This window comes from Pleurodeles waltl, chromosome 8, assembly GCF_031143425.1.
Source record: "Pleurodeles waltl isolate 20211129_DDA chromosome 8, aPleWal1.hap1.20221129, whole genome shotgun sequence".
NCBI classification, from domain to species: domain Eukaryota; kingdom Metazoa; phylum Chordata; class Amphibia; order Caudata; family Salamandridae; genus Pleurodeles; species Pleurodeles waltl.
Genome location: NC_090447.1, coordinates 1,299,069,858 through 1,299,090,530, shown reverse-complemented (window position 1 = coordinate 1,299,090,530; position 20,673 = coordinate 1,299,069,858). Strand labels below are relative to the sequence as shown.

Sequence of the window (20,673 nt, the reverse complement as noted above, 5' to 3'; positions counted from 1 at the left end):
TGACAAGAATTATATTTGCACAGACATATTGTTTTACTGATAAACCTATACAGCACACAAATGATGTTGCGTGGAAATGTCATCACCTAGTGTATTGATTTATTTTGATCGTAATAAAATATTTGTTTCCAAAACACTTCAGAATTCTTATAAATGTCTGCACAGCTCATTATAGGTATTTAAACTTTGTTGTGTGCTAGAGTAAAAGCTTTTCATTGCCAGATTGTCACATAAATCCACTAACTTTGAAGTCAGAGAATGAAAACTAAACACAAAGCTCTCTCACTCAGAAGACAGAGCCTGATATTTGAATCCTGTCTTTCAATGCACAGGACATGTGAAAAGATAAGTCCAAGATCTCATGGCCTGTTTACAGAACGGGAACACTCGAAGGATAAAGTAAATAAGGAATGCTTATTATGAGGAACAAACTCAAGCTGCAAAGCTTAAAAAAATAAAGCCAGCAAATACAAAGCACACAAATGTGAGGTATGAACCACAAAGCCATTGGTAAGCAGTGCATTACCAGGGAAGCAATATACACTGTCTGGTAGGCTTTGACCTAAAGCAGCCTCACAATCTCTGGGTGCATTGGGGAAGTGGATCCTCACTTGGAAAATCCTTTTCCGTAGAAGTTAACTTTCAGGGATCTTGGGAATTGCAACTTCTTCTCGCACCCCCACTGTGGGAAAATATATTGTTGGATTTTCTCATACTCTCCTGCCCAACTGTCTTTGTTGTTTTGGCCAACACCAATAGAGAGAAAATCTCTGTGAAACAATTATCAGTGTGTGCTCCTTCACATGGAATCTGTATTGCCCTTGGTAAGGTGGAAAATTGCAGGTGGAGAGTTACCCTAGTCTTACCCTCATCCAAGGAGGAAAACAAGCCACACCCTGAGAAGTCTCAAAACCACTCAACATGGTCTTCACCCAGAACACAAGTTGTAATCACCTTCTCTTTCTCCATCTTTATCCCCCTCAACTTTGAACCACTGTCAGAGTTAGCTACGCCAAACTGGACTTATTAAATGTTATTACAGCACCCTGGAATTGGAAATACAATATCACAACACTGGCAACCAGTGTCAGCAATCCAGGTCCCAGAGTCACAGGGCTCTGCAGTGTAGGTTTGGTTTAATCCACTGTTAGGTCGAGACCTCATCAGAGACGTTAGAAATAGGGTATCTAGTTGGCAGAGGTATGCACCCTGTCCAAGTAGGGACCACAATCCTAATCAGGGTAAGTCAGATACACACCAAAATTAACCTGCGCTCACCCTCTGGAAGCTTGACACACAGCAGTCAGGCTTACCTTAAAAGGCAATGTGTAAAGTATTTGTGCAACAATTAAATTACAGTAACACAGTGAGAACACCACAAAAAGACTTTACACAGTTTAGAAAAATAGAGAAGAGTTATCTGTGTAAAACAAGGCCAAAACAACTAAAACCCAATAGGTAGAAGTCGAGATATTAATTTTTAAAGATTAAGGGCCTCATTATGACCCTGGCGGGCGGCGGAGGCCGCCCGCCAGGATCCCGCCCTCCAAATTACCGCGCCGCGGTCAAAAGACCGCGGCGGGTATTACGAGTTTTCCCCTGGGCTGGCGGGCGGTTCCAGTTAAACCGCCCGCCAGCCCAGGGGAAAACGACCTTCCCACGAGGATGCCGGCTCGTAATCGAGCCGGCGGAGTGGGAAGGTGCGACGGGTGCTACTGTACCCGTCGCGTATTTCACTGTCTGCAAGGCAGACAGTGAAATACATTTTGGGGCCCTCTTACGGGGGCCCCTGCCGTGCCCATGCCATTGGCATGGGCACGGCAGGGGCCCCCAGGGGCCCCGCGACCCCCCCACCGCCATCCTGTTCATGGCGGCTTTCCCGCCATGAACTGGATGGCGGTAGGGGGGGTCAGAATCCTCATGGCTGCGGAGCGCGCTCCGCAGCCATGGAGGATTCCAATGAGCAGCGGAAAGTCAGCGGGAGACCGCTGACTTTCCGCTTCTGACCGCGGCTGAACCGCCGCGGTCAGAATGCTCATTGGAGCACCGCCAGCCTGTCGGCGGTGCTCCCGTGGTCGGTGGCCCTGGCGGCCACCGGCCGCCAGGGTCAGAATGACCCTCTAAGTGTGATAACATTGCTTAGAAATCACTAACGGTCAAAAGGTTTCTTGAGGGACTTTTGTAAGTCCAAAGTTCAGGCTGACCATGATCGAGGATAGGCCAGCTACAAAACCCACGCAGGGTCCACAGAACAAAGTACCTGGTATGGAGCTTTTGTCAACGTCACGAGTCCACTGCATTGTTGTCGAGCCACACAAAGAGGGTCCTATGTCATCACTGAGCTCCGTTGAAGTGAATGCAATGCATGATCATCGAGCAGCGCAGGCTGGGGATTCAATGTCATCAAGCAGCCTCTGCGTCCAAGGGCTTTGCAGCGGAATTTCTCACGTGCTTGAGGCAATAAGTCAGGTTTTGCGGAAATCAGCTGCAGAACCCATTTCTGAGTCCAAGGACTGGAGGGGGTACCTCAGGCACGGGCAGGACTCACTGATGGTAGAGTCCAGTAGCACCAGGAGAGTTGCAGGCAGTCTTTGATGTCCCTGAGACTGCAGTAGAACCAACAAGCCCTTGGAGAATTTTGGGTTTAAGGATACAGAGAACAGGTCCAGCCCTTCTCACCCAAGGCAAAAAAGCAGCTGGCCAACACCGCAAAGCAAGTAGCCAAGTGGCAGTTCCTCCTACAGCACAGCACACAGCTGGCAGTAAGCCAGCACAACAATGCAGTTAGGAGAGTGCACGAGCCCTACCCTTCCTTCCCTGGCTCCATACACTCTACAGGGGGTGGGTTATGCAGCCCTTTGTATGAGGACAGGCACAGCCCTATTTAGGTGTGTCAGCTCCTCTCTCACACCTAGCCCAGGAAGACCCGTCAGCCTGATGATGGGCCATCTGGATGCAAATGTCACACACCAGCTCCCTCTGTGTATGACTGTCTAGAGGAAATGCACAAAGCGGTCATCTATCCCAGATTCAGAGACAGGCAGAGGCACAGAATGGTTAAAGTAAGAAAATGACAACTTTCTAAAAGTGGCATTTTTAGACCTACAATTTAAAATCCAACTACACCATAAGTTGTGATTTTAAATTGTGAGTCCAGAGACACCAAACTCCATATTTCTATCTTTTTTCAATTGGACATTACACTTGAAAGATGTATTAAAGCAATCCCAATGTTATCCTAAGGGAAAGATAGGCCTTGCAGTAGTGAAACAAATGTAATAGTTGTTCACTTACCTGGAAAAACAACGACCAAGAAAAATGGGAGAGGCCTAAAATGAAGATTTTCAAATTCTAAATCCAAAAGGAAAGCTTGCTTTCAGATACAGAAAAAAAGCTGAATGGAACTACACCAAATGTGTCAGAAACTTTAGAACTTTACTCAGAAAGTGAGCTTTTCATTTGTTAGTGTAAATCCATACAGCAGTTCGAGAAATTATTGCTTAAAAAGGTGCTTGAGCATGGGCATAAAAGGGTTAACCACCAGAAAAAGTCAGGGCTACCTGGACTGTGGGTGCTGTCAAGTAGAAAGCTAGTGTGATTGCAATACTATCAGGACACACTATTTAGGGACATTGGTTTAAGTACAAGAAGGAACTCAGAAAACCTATTAGAAATCACTGGAGGTGCTTGTGGCAGAGAAGATTACAGAAGACCTTCCAAGGTGGCCTCCGATTTGCCTTCTGAAGAAGCCTAGCATGCAGAACAACATCTCGTGAGATGCGTCTTGAATGTCCTTGATGCGTGAGACAAACACAACGTACTTCAATTCATCCAGTTGTGAGGACAACACTGCCTCGCGGTAAACACCAACTCTTGGTCAGCACTCAACTGTTATTCCCCACTACTCACATCGGGTTCTAATTTTTTCTTTCCTTCCCTGTTTCTTTTCCTTAGGCATCCTCAGCTTTCTGTAGAGTCCATTACAGGCGGAGGTTAAGAGAAGCCTTTTGTCTCTTGTCTTGGCATTACCAGCTATCAAGCAGGAAAGGGACTTCTGAACTAAGATGAGCCTTCTTTGTCAATGGTAATGCAATGTTAGAAGCAGTAGGTTACACAAGCGTTAGTTCACCTGTATCAGCTGGCTCCTGAGGAACTTGTCTGAACTGAAACAGATGAATTAACGTTTAATATTTAAAGACTTCAATTGAAATTGGACATTTGATAATGCTTTAAATGAACACTGTGAAATACAAATTCAGAATAGAGGCAGATGTCTCTTGGCAGAGGGTTATGCACCTTGATATTCAACTTCTTCAATTGTAAACACCATAGAGTATATGAAAAAATATAACAACATTCATGTTATGTGTGAAAAGGTGAAAGAGTGAAGACCAGAGCGTAGACAGACTGAGACGAGGAAGAAAACCCAATTGAAGACTAAGAGCAGTCTCCTCTCTATTCCTTTCTCCTTTCCCATGACTTGTTGAAAACAAGTCCATTTCTAAAAACAATGCACTGGATAGCAACTGTGGGAAGGCATCATGAGTCTTCATCAGTTTGCTTCCGTGGAAGGTATTGGCACCTAAGAGCTGTTCAGCTATGCTCTGATTGGTCATTTTAAAGGGGATACATTAATCCTGATTAGCTGGCCACAACAAGAACAATATGTTGTGGCAGCCATTACAAGACCCATAAACATGGCCCCTGCACCCTGAAAAAGAAAAACATTTAAGGGGCAAGGAAAGCATGCCCCTACAGGGGTGAGGGGTGCCCAAAGTACCCTACGTGATTGGCTAGCCACAGTGCATTGTGGCAACCATTATATGATTCTGTAACATGTTTCACCCCCCCCCCCCCCAAACTGAAATGCACTGTAGTGAAAGCCTGCTTTTGAAGGTCAAAAAAGGAACGCATATCAAAGGTGATAACAGATTTCAGTCACAATGTACAGCATTTGTTGGTGGTGCCATAATAATATTAGTGTGTTCTTAGGTGATTTTACCCTGTAAAATGGTGATCCTCTGCTGGAAATCCATGAATTGTGTTCGAGAACAGTTTCATGTTTTTTATAGAGATTATGGAATGTGCTTGACACAGTCTTCCTCAGCCGCATGAGAACAAAGCTCGATATTCTGAGTGAAAAGTATCTCCAACAGCAGCCTGTCAGTTGATTCCTTAGTGTTCTAATACAGCTTCACCAAAGTATTCTATTAAAGAACTGGAGCGCTAACATTTTGTAAAAGTGTAGCACACCTGAACAATATCTTGACTGAAACAAAGTTATACAGCTTAAACCATTTCCTGCAGAGGATATTGGAATAGATTAACAAAATGAGGGCTTTGTTTTTGTCATAGAATTGTGGTTAGTGCTCCAGAACAATAAATTGAGGACACATTTTCTATACATTCTCAAATATCCCCTTTATCAATGTCAGGAAAAAGTCTGGTATGCTGAGTGAAACATGTACCTTCAACACCAGAAGCAGCCTGTCAGATGATCTTCCTTTGTTGTACTGCATCTTCACCACAGTGTTTCAATAACCAACTAAAACGTTAATATTCTGTATTTATGACCAAAGTGTGACACACCTCCAATGCATCTTGATGGAATTAAAGCAGTAAAACAAAGCATTCCCTTCAGAAATAAACAAAATGAAGCTGTTAATTTTGTCCTAGAAGTAAAAGTTACTTACCTTTGGTAACAAAATATCTGGTAGAGACATATTCTAGTTGCAGATTCCTTACCTTAGAATTTCCCCCAGGTGTTAAACTGGATCAGGAGATTTTTCTTCGATCAATACCTAGGCGCGTCAGTAGGTGGCGTCAGTCGACTCTGCAGGTGTCGGTGTCGTAGTCGCCGTGATGACGACGGGAGTAGTACATAGACGTCACCTCAGTGCAGTGACGTCAGTTTCTTTTAATGACTTTCCACGCCAAAGTAGAGAGCTGCTAAGAACACAGATTGGTGCGCCAGAGCTAAGGACCTGAAGGGGGAATCCCTGTCCCTAGAAATCAGTTTGCAAGCGGGGAGGATGGGTGGCTGGGTCGGTAAGGAATCTGCAACTAGAATATGTCTCTACCAGATATTTTGTTACCAAAGGTAAGTAACTTGTACATCTGATAGAAACTTCTAGTTGCAGATTCCTTACCTTAGAATAGATACCCAAGCAATGCCATCCTCAGAGATGGGCTGCTAACCAAGATCATACTAGAAAGACCTTCAGGACCGAACGACCAAAGTAGCCGTCCCAACGGACCTGACTGTCCAGGCAGTAGTGTTTAGCAAACACGTGCAGGGACACCCACGTAGCTGTCTGGCAGATATCCAGGACATAACTCCGCGTGCTATTACAGTGGAAGCAGCAGTCGCTCTGGTGGAATGAGCATGCAAGCCCTCAGGGGGTTGCTTCTTGGCAAAAGTGTATCACAAAGGGCCTGAAGCTCACTTACCATGGGAGCAGAAGTGATGGCAACAAGAAAGACAGTTTTGAAGGTGAGGAGCCGTAAGGGACAATTGTGCATCGGCTCAAAGGGAGTACACATTAAATAAGTAAGGACAAGCTTGAGGTCCCACTGAGGCTTGATAAAAGGAGTGGGAGGAAATAAATGGGTGAGACCTTTTAGGAATCTACTCACAATAGGAGATTTAAAGAGTGAGGGCTGCTCAGGTAACCTAAGAAAGGCTGAAATGGCAGATAAATACCCTTTACGGGTGTCCAAAGCAGAGCCCAGCTGGGCCAAAGAAAGAATGAACAAAAGAACCTCAGACAGAGGGGCAGAGAGGGGATCAACAGATTTGTTGGTGCACCATGCCACAAATGTATGCCAACAATAGGCGTAAATCGTTTTGGCGGAGGGACGCCTGGCTGCCAAGATAACATCACAGACTTCAGGTGGAAGATCAAAAGTCGTCAACTGGCGCCGCTCAAGCTCCATGCATGAAGGCGAAGATTGGACAGGTTCAGGTGGAGAGCCGTCCCCTGTTGCTGCAACAGAAGATCAACTGAAGAGGCAGTCTGAGTGGAGGATTGATGGCCATACTCAATAGCTCTGGATACCATACTCTCTGTGCCCAGTCCGCAGCCACCAAGATGACTTGGGCCTGGTCATTCCTGATCTTCTTGAGAACTCTGGGAAGAAGTGGTATAGACGGAAAGGCATAAAGGAGGCTGGAGTTCCACTCACGACGAAAAGAGTCTCCGAGTAAGTGCCACCTTGGAAACTCCAACACGCAAAACAGTTGACATTCGCGTCCTCTGCGGAGGCAACAGATCTAACCAAGGCTCTCCCCACTGCTGAAAGATACCTTGCACCACCTTCGGATGGAGACGCCATTTGTGATCGGCTGTGTATCGACGGCTGAGTTCGTCTGCTCTGGTGTTAAGAAAACCCACCAGATGTTGAACCTCCAGGGTAATGACCTGATGTTCCAGCCATGTCCAAAGACGTAGTGCCTCCTGACAAGGGTTTCAGGACCCTCCTCCTGTTTGTTGCAGCACCACATGGTGGTAGTATTGTCCATGAACACCTGCACTACTTTCCCTTTGAGAGAGGGAAGAAATGCTTTCAATGCAAGCCTGATCGCCCGGAGCTCCAGAAGATTGATATGGAGCCCAGACTCCTCCAGAGACCAGAGGCCTCTGATCTCCGCCTCTCCCATGTGGCTGCCCGAACCCAAGAGCGACACATCTGTCGCTATAGATAATTCCAGTTGGGGAAGGGATCTGCCATGGACCCAATGCGGATTCGAAAGCCACCACTGCAGGTCTTTCGCAGTCCCCTCCGAGATCTGGACCATGTAGGAGAGATTCCCCTGATGCTGCGCCCACTGGAACTTCAGGTCCCACTGCAGAGCCCGCATATGCCATCTGACATGTGTCACTAGCAGGAGGCCATGAGGCCCCGCAGCCTCAAAGTCAGACTCACCGAAACCCAAGACAGAGGCTGAAAGATCGAAATCATAGCTTGAATATCTTGGACTCACTTTTCGGGAGGATAAGCCCGAAACTGCACTGTGTCCAGAACAGCTTTGATGAAAGGGAGCGCCGTTAGAGGGAGTCAGGTGTGACTTCGGCACATTTATAGTGAACCCCAGCATGTGCAGGAGGCTCACCATAATCTGAAGGCGGGAGATGACTTTCTGGGGCGAGTCCGCCTTCAACAGCCACTCGTCGACATAAGGGAAGACTAAGAACCCTAACCCTTGCAGATGAGCTGCAACCACGGCCATCACTTTCGTAAACACCCGAGGGGCACTGGTAAGGCCGAAGGGAAGCACGGTATACTGATAGTGCTCGTGACCTGCCACGAATCATAGGTAAAGTCCGTGGGCAGGCAGGATAGGGATGTGGAAATAAGCGTCCTGCAAGTCCAATGCTACCATCCAGTCTCCTGGGTCTAAGGGAGACAGAACCTGAGCCAGGGTGAGCATTTTGACTTTCTCCTTCTTGAGGAACTTGGTGAGGTCCCGAAAGTCTAGGATATGATGTAAGCCCTTGTCCTTTTTCAGCACTAGAAAGTAGTTGGAATAACAACCACAACCTACTTCTGGCACAGGGAACTTCTCTATAGCTCCCTTGGCCAAGAGAGCCCCGACTTCCTAGCGGAGAAGTGCCAAATGATCCTCCGGGAGTTGGCTGAGTGATGGAGGCATGGCCGGTGGGGCAGATTCGAAAGGGAGGGAGTAGCCCTTTTGAACGATCTGCAAAACCCACCTGTCTGTAGTGATGGATTCCCAGTGGGGAGGTAATGGTGAATCCTGCCACCAACTGGATGGGAGGGAGGGGACGGACTAGGAGGGTTTGGAGGCTGCAGTCGGGGGAAGAGGTGGACTGGGCAGACCTCTGGATTCCTGTCCCACACCCACGTGGGATGGGTGTGCTGAACAGCATGGGTGGCAGTGGCTGGGTGGGGACATACCAAGGAGCTCCTTTACGGGGCCATGAAAGGGGTAAAAAGCGGATGGCTGGGGGCGAGGGGCAGCAGAAAGACCAAGGGACCGAGCCATACCCCGTGATATTGAGGTTAGTGCTCTAGAAACCTAAGAGACGGGAGCCATCAAAGGGCATGTCCATGAGAGACTGTTGGACATCCCCCGAAAAACCTGAAGTACGCAACCAGGTGTGGCGTCTCAAGGCCAACGTCGTAGCAACCGATCTGCCCAGAGCGTCAGTCCTGTCTAGCCCACATTGGAGTGTAAACTTCTCTGCATCCCTCCCATCGTTGACAGCTTGGGAGACTATAGCATGGGCCTCCTCCGGCATCTGCGGCAGAACTTGCGCAACCGTATCCCACAAAGAGTGGGGATAGCACGGCCCAAAAGGAATGAGATGTTCACAGACTGCAGCGCGAGACTGGAGGAAGAAAACAGCTTCTTCCCAAAGTGTTTTTGACTCCCTATCTGGGGGTGCGGAGGGGGATGCGCCTGAGGAAGAGGAAGCCTGGATGACAAGACTCTCAGGCCTGGGGTGTTGGGACAAGAATTTAGGGTCGTTCGGGGTAGGCCGATGGCGGCGTGCGATAGTCTTATTCACAGGAGCCCCTGTGTTGGGTTTGGACCAAGTACCCAAAAGGACATCAGTGAGGGCCTCATTGAATGGTAAAAGGGGCTCAGATGTGGAAGCCCCTGGTTAAAGCACTTCTGTCAGGAGGTTGGACCTGACCTCTACAGTAGGTAGCTCAAGGCCAAGGACCTCAGCCGCCCTACTTGACCACCATAGCATAAGTCGCTCCCTCCGCTGTAGCCACGCTAGGAGGAGGCAGCATGCCAGCATCTGGAGAAGTGTCCAGTCCACTGGCCTTGTTCAATTCCTGTGCCCAGTCCGAAGATGGGTCATCCTGGCATTCCTAAGGGTCCAGGGACCCCTCAAATCCTTCCCCGAATTCGTACCCACAGGAAAAAGGGTCCAACTCCAACCTGGGGTGAGTAGGCCCCATTGAAGAGAGAGGCGGCGTCGGCCGATGCCGCTCCGACTCAGTCATCGGGGATAAGGATCGGGTGGACATTGATAGTGGGCACTACCGACATCGGGAGCGTCGACAATCGACCTGGCGCCGGGGAAGGTCTCAGTGGCCGGTAGCCAGAGCCGAAGCTGCTGGTGCGGAACCCCAAGGCCCCTTAACCGAACTCCATGGGCCCGAGGGCGCCGTATCTGGGTCGGTTCGCCCAAATATGAGGCGCATGGCCTCATAGAACTCTTTAAGTTGGGGCTGGGGTCGCTCTGGCTCCCAGAAACTCTGGGAAGCGCAGAGCGGACCTAAAAGCAGGTTCCTAGGATGGAGGCCTTGAGCGTTGACACTCCTCCCACATTGCATCAGCCGACTCATGTGGCAAAGTCTAAATGCGATGAGACCACTTCAACTTTTTACCTGTACCCAAAGATTTGGGGGAAGATGAGTGGTGGCAGCTCCGCGAACGGTCTCAAGACCTTCCTTTCGAGCGAGACCGGGTCCTACGCAGAGTCAAGCGCTGGGCCACAATGAGCTTGAGAGAAGCTCTCTCTAGGACTTCAGGTGCATGGCCCGGGACTCGGAGCATGACTCCGGGTCGTGTTTGCTGTCCAGGCACCACAAACAATCCCGATGAAGATCTGTCACCGATATCATGCGGTGCCAGTTCTCGCAGGGCTTGAACCCGGTCTTCGGGGATATCCTTGACGCACAAAAAAACTCACACAAAACTCAACAAAAGGGTCAAAATCGGTCAAAAAGAGAACAGGGTAGCTCTCTCCGGATCAGCGAGTGGCACGGAAAGAAAAGAATTGATGTCACTGCGCTGAGGCAACGTCTATGTACTACTACTGACGTCATCACGATGACTACGACACCAATGACGCCTGCAGAGTCAACCGACGCCACTTTCCAACGTGTAGGGGTATTGCTCGAAGAAAAATCTCGGGATCCTATCTGGGGGAAATTCTAAGGTAAGGAATCTGCAACTAGAAGTCTCTCTCAGATATTGAGGTTAGTGCTCTAGAAACCTAAAATCAGGACACATTTTGTATGAGTTCTCAGATATCTCTATCATCCGTGTCAGTAACACATTCTGACATGCAGTGTGAAACATGTACTCCAACACCGGCAGCAGTCCATTGGTTAATTCCCTAGAGATCAACTGCATCTTCACCACGGATTTCTAAAGAACAATTAAAGTGTCAACATTTTGTTCTCAATACTTTTGCACAGAGGAGGTGTTGACTTTTAAGCCTTTCCTGAGGAATAGACTGAACTAAATAAGCACTGAATTGTTAATGCAGGTGCGAACGAGATGGTTGAAAATGTGAGAAAAGGTATGAGTTTTTAGAAATTTAAGGCATTAAATATTTTTAAAGTGGCTAGAAACAGATAGAGGGAGATGTCTGGATAAGTACACCATCCCCTTTCCACATCTGTTTACAAGCCCTACCCCATCACTTCAGTTGCTTAACATCTTCTTAATTTAAAAACAATAACCCTTTTGAGACAAACTATGTGTGCAGCAGTGGCTGGTCAGCCTCAGAGGATTAGAGGTAGGCCCAGTAGCCTGAAGCTGTGTGGGTGGCCACCTGTTGAAGGTTGGGTGCAGGGCCTGGCTTTGAGAATGTGTCAATGTAGCTTTCTAGAGTGCTAATCATAATATCTGTGATAAAACAAACCTCACCATTGTGTTCATTTAAAAAAGAAATGCTTTAAGGTGTTCAGTTTAGATTCAATCAAGTTGGCTTCAAGTATGCCCCAGCTTTGCCATAAATGCAGAATGTTAGCGCTCTAAAGTTTCATTAGAACACTGTGGGAAACTGCAGGTTATTACTAGGGAGTTACCTGACAGACTGCTGCTGGTGTTGGAAGTACATGTTTCAGTCTGCATGTCAAAGTGTTTACCCTCAAGGAGGAAAATCTTTTATGGTACTAAGCACCAAAGCTTGGACCTAATTGCCATTGCATCTCTGATCTATAGAGACAGAATATTCTTTTAGAAAATCCCTTAAGGCCTGGCTTTTCCAAGCATCTGATGCTCTCTGCCACACCCTCATTTAACAGACTCGCTCAGGTTTGGGACAGGGTTCACACTGCTACTTAGCCCCCGCCCTGCACAGTTATATGACCAATAATTTTACAGCTGTTACAGTGAGATTATTAATGATGTTATCAAAGACTTCACGAGTGCCGTAGTTTGTGGGGTAATTAGCAGTGCATGGTGAGGGCACGAGTTATAGTTACTTGAGATAACTCAAACTATAACAGGTGAATTTCTATGGTTTTGTACATTTAAATTGTAAGCTTAACTATAACGTCTCTGTAACCTTTGATTTTTTTAAGTGAATTTAATCCCATTTCCTACTTATAACATCCCTGTAACCTTTATTTTTTCAGAGAATTTCTAAGTTTTTTTTTTTTTTCACCTAAAGTAATTTTCATTACTATACGTTAATCCAGCCACCGCCGCGCACGACCTCTGGCCATCCGCAGTGGTGGCTAGCCTCAGGGCCTGGCCTACAGCCAGGCTCTGTGACCAACGCCTATAACAAACCAAACTCCACTCTCTGCAGGGCCTTTGGCCGTGCGCAGCGGGAGTTGGCTGCAGCCTGTCTCTGTGGGTGTAAGAATAGGTGTGAGAGGGTGTATCTGCCTGCGAGAGTGTCTGCCTGGGTGTGAGAGTGGGTATGTCAGTGTCTTTGTTGGTCTGTAAGTGAGTGTGTCAGTGTGGGTCTGTGAGTGTGTGCATCAGGATTTCAGTGGGCCTGTGAGAGTGTGAGTGGGTATGAGTGGGTGTATGAGGGTCTGAGTGCAGCTGTGAGTGGGTGCACGTGGGACTGAGTGGGTGCATGAGTGTTCGAGTAGGTCTGTGCGTGGGTGAGTGAATGTTCAAGTGGGTCTGAGTGGGTGCGTAAGGGTCAGAGTGGGTGTGTGAGAGGGAGAAAGATTGATAGAGAGATAAAAAGGGTGAGAGGGAGATAGACAGTTTTTAGACTTTGATTAATGATATATTTAGAATGAGACTTTTGGACAAACTAAAAAGACAAATGTATTTGTCAGATAAAAAGAGTGAGATCACTTTTCAGGTTGAACCTTATACTTTTTAATTTGAAAAGAAATGAAAGAAGGAAAAGTACCATGGGCACACCTGGAGTAGAACCCTCAACTTTCAGTGTGAAGGTCTGTGACTTCAACCTTTATGCCATTGCGGGAGCAATGTTTTCATTTGTCTCTGATAAAAACTCAGTTTTCTGACAGAGGGAGCTGTGTGACAGCTCCCACATTCAGAAAGCAGACTTTGCTTTTGCTTAAAGGGGGCTGTCAAAGCTCCTACCAGCAAAACCAAAAGCTTTGTCCCAGGGGTGGGCATCCCGGGACATAGCAGGAGCTGGCTCCGGGGGTGGCAGACCCCAGGGCCATCACTGACTTCTCACGGGGGGGTCGCATGGTCCCCTTCCAACAACTATTGCCAGTGGGAGGTGGAGGTCCTGGGGTGTTGGGGGCGGGGGAGGGGTCGAGTGCTCCCCCCCACTTTGCATTTATTTAAAGCCCCGGGAGGTGGTGGTCCTCAGGGCTGCGGGGGGCTGTGCGACCCCCTGCATATAATCATAGTCAGGCCCCAGAGAGGTCTCTGGGACAGAGATAAGCCCAGGAGGGGGGCCTGTGTGCCCCCCTCCTTTATTTTAAACATGCCCCCGGAACCTGGCCCACCCAGGGGCTTTAATCAAACAAATGCGGGAGGAGCACATTTTTTTTTAACTGTGTGTTATTTGCGACGCTGCGCATTGGCAGTACAATTTTTTTGTAAAAAAATAAAAAGTGCCTTTTTGCCCTGACGGGGCCCCTCTGGACCGCAGCACCAGAGCTAAGGGTCAGGTCAGGGTCACTCTACCCTGGCCCCTTTTCCTTTTTTTGCGTTTATTTGGTGGAAATTGGATTAAGCCTAGTTCCTAGATGGCTGCCAACACTTCCTGGTTGAAGTGTTGGCAGCCAACAACAGCTGTACATTTTCCTGCATGCGCTTGTCATTATTTATGAAGACAACGCGATGGATCCGCGGCCCTAGCTATACAAAGTTATTTTCCCTTTGATATCTCACAAACTACTGAACATATTTATACTAAATATGCAAAAGCGTAATCTGCGAATCCAAAAGCTAGCTTTCTTCTAAATTTGGTTAATTTCGTCTAGTGGTTCGGGCTGTAATCATGTCCAGAGGTCCTATGGGAATTAACATGGGAAACACAACTTTATTGACACCCCCCCTTTTTCTCTGCCCTTGCTTGATGGATCACCCGGAAACTTTCCGTGTGCAAGAATAATCACTGGGGTACTTAAAAAAAAAAAAAATAATTGGTGAAGATTCGTCAAACGGTGCCGAACATATAGGCAAGTCAAAAAATGCTTTTTCTATGTAAACATGGTCCTAACTATAACTACCCAGTGGTGACCACCACTTGGTAATACTTTTATATATATATATATATTTACACACACACACACACTTTATTCAAAGACTGTGCATTTTTGGGTTTTGTATAAATTTGTTCAGTAGTTTTTTTGAGAAAGTAGCATTGAAAGGTGTGCTCATGTTGAGCATAAGGTGTTGACATTTTTGGTATATCCTGACTATTAATTTGTGGATATCCATGGCTCTGCAGATAAGGATGAATAAAAAAAAAATTAACAAAAAAGTAACTAAACCGAGGAAGCTTTTTTTCCACATGTGCCATTTTTGATCAGCAGATGTGTAATTATGTGATTGAAATGACAGAACATCTTGCAGTAACCATTACAATACTTGGGCCCAGAATCCTGAATAAAGTTTGGAAAAGGCAGATAAGGAGTCAGAGTGTGCACAACCTGACCATCAGTCTCATGTTGGAGGGCTTCAAAGGGACTCGCCGCCCCGACCAATAGAAATATATATCTCACTTTAGTCACGCGATGTGCGGACCCAACAGGGGATCTCCAGATCAAAAATTAAAAAAATTACAAAAACATAAAGAAAGGTATGGCTAGTGGCCAGGCCCTGCACTGACCCCTACTATACAAGGCAGAGGTTTGTGTGCAGCGGGAGTTTGCCACCCATGGCAAATGGGTGTGTGGCCTTGCCAGTAATCACCTCCTGCTGTGCATGTCCAGACACTGTGCATAGCTGCCGCAGGTTTGGGTCTTGCCAGGCCCTCCAGCTAAACCCTATTATGTACAGACATGGGTTAACCGTCCACAGAACGTTGGGTGCACAAATATTTTGGATGGGTTATATGATCAAAAATACAAACTAAAACCGAAAGAAAAAATCACTACAATTCTGAAGTCATGGTAAGGAGCACAAACCATAACTTGCAACAGCCATGCAACACTAAATGCAATAACTAAGCAGTCAGACTGACATAACCAAAACAAAATCAGGTCATATCACTTCACATCATGTCATAAAAACGCAATCATCGAATTCTGCACCGGATAAGCGCAGTGAGGCTACGAAGTCTAAACATTCTCTACTTCATCAACACCGCAGAGAGCACCTGGTCTCTAATAATATCTTTCTTTCTAACTGCTAATGCTTTGCTCACATACAATGCAAAAAAGAGGTACATTCACCCTGAATACACAAGCATCTGAGAGAAAGTGAAAGTATCCAAGTCTTGAGCTGACACAACAAAGGGAAATCCTTCAGAGACTTAAGTGATACAAGCGGGTAATTCTTCGCACTAGGGACTTATAGCGGACCACTAACGTGAGAAACAGAAGTCTAGCAGGGGCAACAGCAGTACACAGGTCACCAACCTGTACATACCTACTACCTCAACAATGAAAGAATGGAAAGAAATTGCAATAAATGATATGCTTAGTCTCTCGACAATGATTGCTACAAGGGGCCATTTGTGATGCCAGTTTATTATGTGATTAAATGAAATTGACCTGTATGTACATTACATGCCTAACAGGAGTCCAACAAACTCAAAAAGGCTCCTCAAGAAAAAGTCCAAAATGATTACTGATGTTGGTTTTGACTAGCTTTATAGCGTGTGCCCAGACTTGAATGCAGGGGTGGCTCCTCCATGAGAGCGAAGGAGCGTCGCTCCCCCCTCCCCCCCCAGCAGCAGCAGCAACCGCTGCAAATCCTTTCACCAGGAAGGGGTAATAAACTGTGTTAGAATTGGCCGCAGGGCAGGCTGGGAGCCTGTGCCTGCAGGCAGAGGTGAGGAGCAGCGCGGTTCTCCAAGCGGCGGCCCAATTAAGTTTATTTATTTATTTTTTTACATTTTATTAATATCCCAACCCCCACGCCGCCCCCCCTCTAAGAACGTATATTTGAAAAACCATATACTAATGCTTTTAAACAGGTGCCACACTGGAACTTGGTCAACACAAATATTTGGTTCGGCTAAGTTCTTTTAATCTTTTTGAAAAGCAATGGTTATGTTGGCACTGCTCAGATTTTCATTCAAACAAAGAAAACGCTTATGTCCATGCCTTCTCATTTTACAAACTGAAACCAAATTGTTCCTTGGGGTCAGTGTGCTATATTTCAACTTAATATTTTAATTACTTCAATTGCTCGGATGAAAATGAAGAGTAAAAGCATAGAGATTAAAAAATATTAAAGTCTTCTTTATTCTTTTCATTAAGAGTAACATTTCTGAGATTTAGGTATTAGCTAAACCATTTGGTTAAAAAATAATTACCATTTGGGTTACCACTAATAGACAGACAGCGACCACAACTTGGACTGTTTCTTTTCAAAACCATTTTAGTCTGAAGTGTGTAGCAGAGAACAGGACACGGCTGGTTAGTACGGACTATATCTGCACCTTGTAAAATGCACCGTAGATATAGTGATTCAACAGTGCACTTCTGAATGAAAATCAAGTTTGAAACTAGTATGGATTCCAAAATAAATTATATATGGTTACAAAAAAGAAATCTACGAAGGAGAAATGGAAGGAACATTCCCAAGTTGTACGACTCCAATATGCACCATCAAACCATTGGATAATTATTGTGTCACCTACATGAGAGAAACCAAACTTCAAAGTTCCTTTTCCTACGATCATCAATGTATGACAATGCAGAGAATGGCGAGGGTGAGCACATGTGGGAAGCGAGAGATTAACAATCACCTGTCCAAATTAAACAAAGCACCCACCTAATGTGAAAAGATGTGATAGCTATTGTGTTGATATTTCTTAAGATTTCAGCAAAGAGAGGGCCTCCTATTAACATCTTTGAACTAGTAATATACGTCTGTCATCCATAATCCTGCAGACTCAAAGGGGTACTTAAGGCAGGCAATGTCAATAGGGCTAGGGTTTTTATCCCTATGAGCGACACCTTTCTTTGGCCCTAAGGGGCAGATATTCCCAACTAAAAAATCTCTGGTCCTGGGAGATGTAGCAGCGTGTACCTGAGATTTACGCATAACTTGTCACTTTAATGTAGTCTCCCCATCCTGCAAGGAGCCCACCCTCAAGTGCAGAGGGAGCGGTGAGGCTGGACTACAATCTATCAGCATGGGTCTGCAGGTGAGACTTGTAGAAAGTCCCTTCTAAAGAAACATGGTGATGTTTAGCTCTATATTGTCTGTCCATTTTATTTTCTCCAATACTTAACACATACTAGATGATTTAATGTTAACAATAGCTTATCTGCAAATACTTCACCAGTTTCTTTGAGACATGCCAGGTGCACCTTAACGGGCTCAACTTTGTAACCTCACACTTACTAGACGTTCCCTTAATTTTTCTCATTGAAATGTTCATGATATGCTGTCTCATTCATCAATTCTGCAACATTAAGGATTGATATTTCTTTCTCAGTTAGGTGCCAAACTCTTTTATCCCGCCTCTTTCCGTTTCTGTAATCTGTTTTTTATTCCTACCTTGCAAGAATACTGTCCCCTTTTTTACTACAGTTATTAAACCATATAAGCTTTACTGTCAAAATATATTTTACTAACTCCCTTCCATTTAAGAATATAGCTGTGTTCTCTCTTATCCACAACATATTTTTAAATATTGCGGCAGCAAACTCGACTCAATTTTAGATACATTTTATTTCTTACCAGAGCAAATAATATTTCTGCTCCAAAAAATAGCCAATCTATCCAGTGTTATGTTAATTTGTGTTTCTATTCCCATGCTAAATGCTTCCACCAGGCCCATTTTGGAGCACCATTTTGGAATGCCAGACAACACATATTGAAAAATAGGTGGTCTATTCACAGCCCTCCTTCTTCATTGATGGCCACACATGCGCTATGAAACAGTTCATTGTTGAACACTTTTCTAAAACTCAGTTGACTTTGCTGATTTCTTAAATGAGGCGGCTGTCTGTCCATAAGTCTGGACTCTTAGCCCACGAGTGTCTAACCTCCAGATTTATCCTTCATACATCTGTCTCATTATTCCTTTCTACTGTTAGATTGCTTCATGCGTGTAAGCATGTTTTCTGGATTTCTCTTGATCATGTCGGTTTTAGAGAGTACTTAGAAATTCAACTGTAATTCTTCAGGCTCTCCCTATTAGGCTAGGGCTCTGACTACTACAGCTTCGATAAAAGTCAAGCTTCGGTGACTCTTCGGTGGCAGTCTTGGTTGAGCAGTAATGATTAATTCCTGGAAGGTTGCGTGAAGGACAGAAGTAAACGCAAAGTTAGAACAGATTATCACAATAAATTAGGTCAATTCTAAGACGAAACCTCTTTATTAGGCACAAAATTAATATTACAAAGAGAAGACAACATTCTGGTGAACTTGAGGTCTTCTGTCGATACTGTCATGAGGTATGTCCCCAGATAGTTTTGTCCATAATCTATTTAATGTAGGACTAACAGGGGCTACTGTTTCCTAAATAAAAGAATGCAATGTTAACATAGGAACAGGTATCCTGAAATATACAGATTCAGGCCATCACAAATTGTGACACTCCTAGTACTGCAATGTTGGGACACAGTCACAATGCAGCAAAAGATGAAACAAAAGTCTCTTTAAACTATCATTGTTCACCACAAGTCTCCTAACAAAGGAGGCTAATAAATGGTTCTATGATGATGGGATTGTAGTTGAAATATTCTACTGCTGTACATATGGCATCTTCCTGCGATATCTTTAGATCTGTAAATGATATAAAAATCAACAGGAAAGGAGTGACCTCTGGGTGTTACTTTCATTTGGACAACACATTCCAGTGATTACCTGGGAGTCCAAATGACTTCACATTATTCAAATCTGCCTAGCGCCAATTACCAAATCCAGATTCTAAAAGCAAAGTAATGGAGAAATATCGGGGGTAGACAATACAGTAGCTCAACAGAAAAGCTTTAAAACAACATTATTCCTATAGTTACTTCATTCGTTCCAAAAACTACTAATGCGTGTCTTCTGGGATGCATAGAAATCACCATATACACATCACACAGTTCATTTGGGGAGATGGGTGACCAAGAGTCATGTTGAAGCATATGACCATGGTAAAAAAAAAAAGAATTTGGGATTGGTAATCTCTAACCCCCTTCATTATGATTACACACTTCCATTAAAATATCCGATTGACTCAAAGAAGCGCAAAACCACAAAACAAAGGTGCTTCATTACCGATATCTAGGTTTTCCTTTTATACGTTTATTTTTGTAATTGATTCTGGTGTGGTTTTCTCAGTGCATTCCAGTATTTTAAAAAATGTCACACTCAGTAGTTATCAGTGTTTTCTCATTTTTGTTCTGAACAAAATCACAGGGATGATGTTTTTTCAGTGCTTATAACGAATCTGGCCTTTATTTCTTTCATTTACTAATTTTCTCCATTCTTCTTTCATACTCCTGGTTCCCTTTTCTGTACCTTGTCCTTGAATTTGCTCTTGCAAGTACCTTTTCATTACATTCTTCACATCCCTGCATCTCTCATTTCCCAGCACTCAAGCTCCTCTGTTCCGCAGTCCAGCCCCACCCCATGTCCAGGTTGTACATGAACTTTAATTAATGACGTGCCTGTTTGCAACTCAGTACGTGTGCTGCACATACAAGGTTAATGGTGATCATTTAACACACCTGTTCTCTGTTCTTCAGATAAATGATGAAGATCGAAAGAATAAAGAGTTTTTTTTTCAAAGCAAATCTTTATTGAGTTTTGAAAGAATAAAGGTTTTATACCTAGGACATGTGACATGTATTGTGGGTTCTCCGTGCTCTATTGTTCCAAGCGTTTTCCACACTCTCCTACTGTTTTTCTAAAGATGCCAAGAAGTGACAGGTGTAATGAGCACTAGTTTAAGACAAAAGCACATAGGAAGCAAGTCATAGGAATTGGGCGCTCACAGTGAGTCCATAAATCATATTGACAATCCAAATCTGTCACGGTGCTCCTGGCAAGAGGATCTTCCTTAATCCTCCAATGTTTCAAGGGAAACTAACAATGAACTAAAAGGTTGTCAGGGCACTCATGATCGTACAATTGAAGGTACGTAATTATTCAAATCTTCAGTGTGGAATAACACCATAGAGAGTTCATATGTTCTTTAATTATAGACATACAGAGTCCACCTTGATACAAGAAAATCGTCCTTAAATTTCGATAATATATACAGCAAACACAGCCAACACGTGTTTCGTCTTATGAGAATGTATTCCCACAGACTTCATCAGGGCTTCATTACGTGTATAAAGTCCTACATTAAGTCATCTCCTACAGGAATCTGCTTGTATTCCCTATCTATC

General features: G+C 45.0%; 1 protein-coding gene across 1 annotated transcript in view; it reads right to left on the bottom strand.

The window, feature by feature from the left end:
* Positions 1–20,673, bottom strand: part of MICU2 (mitochondrial calcium uptake 2) — an 840,968-nt gene that overhangs the window by 226,002 nt on the left and 594,293 nt on the right. The gene's annotated exons all lie outside the window — the stretch shown is intronic.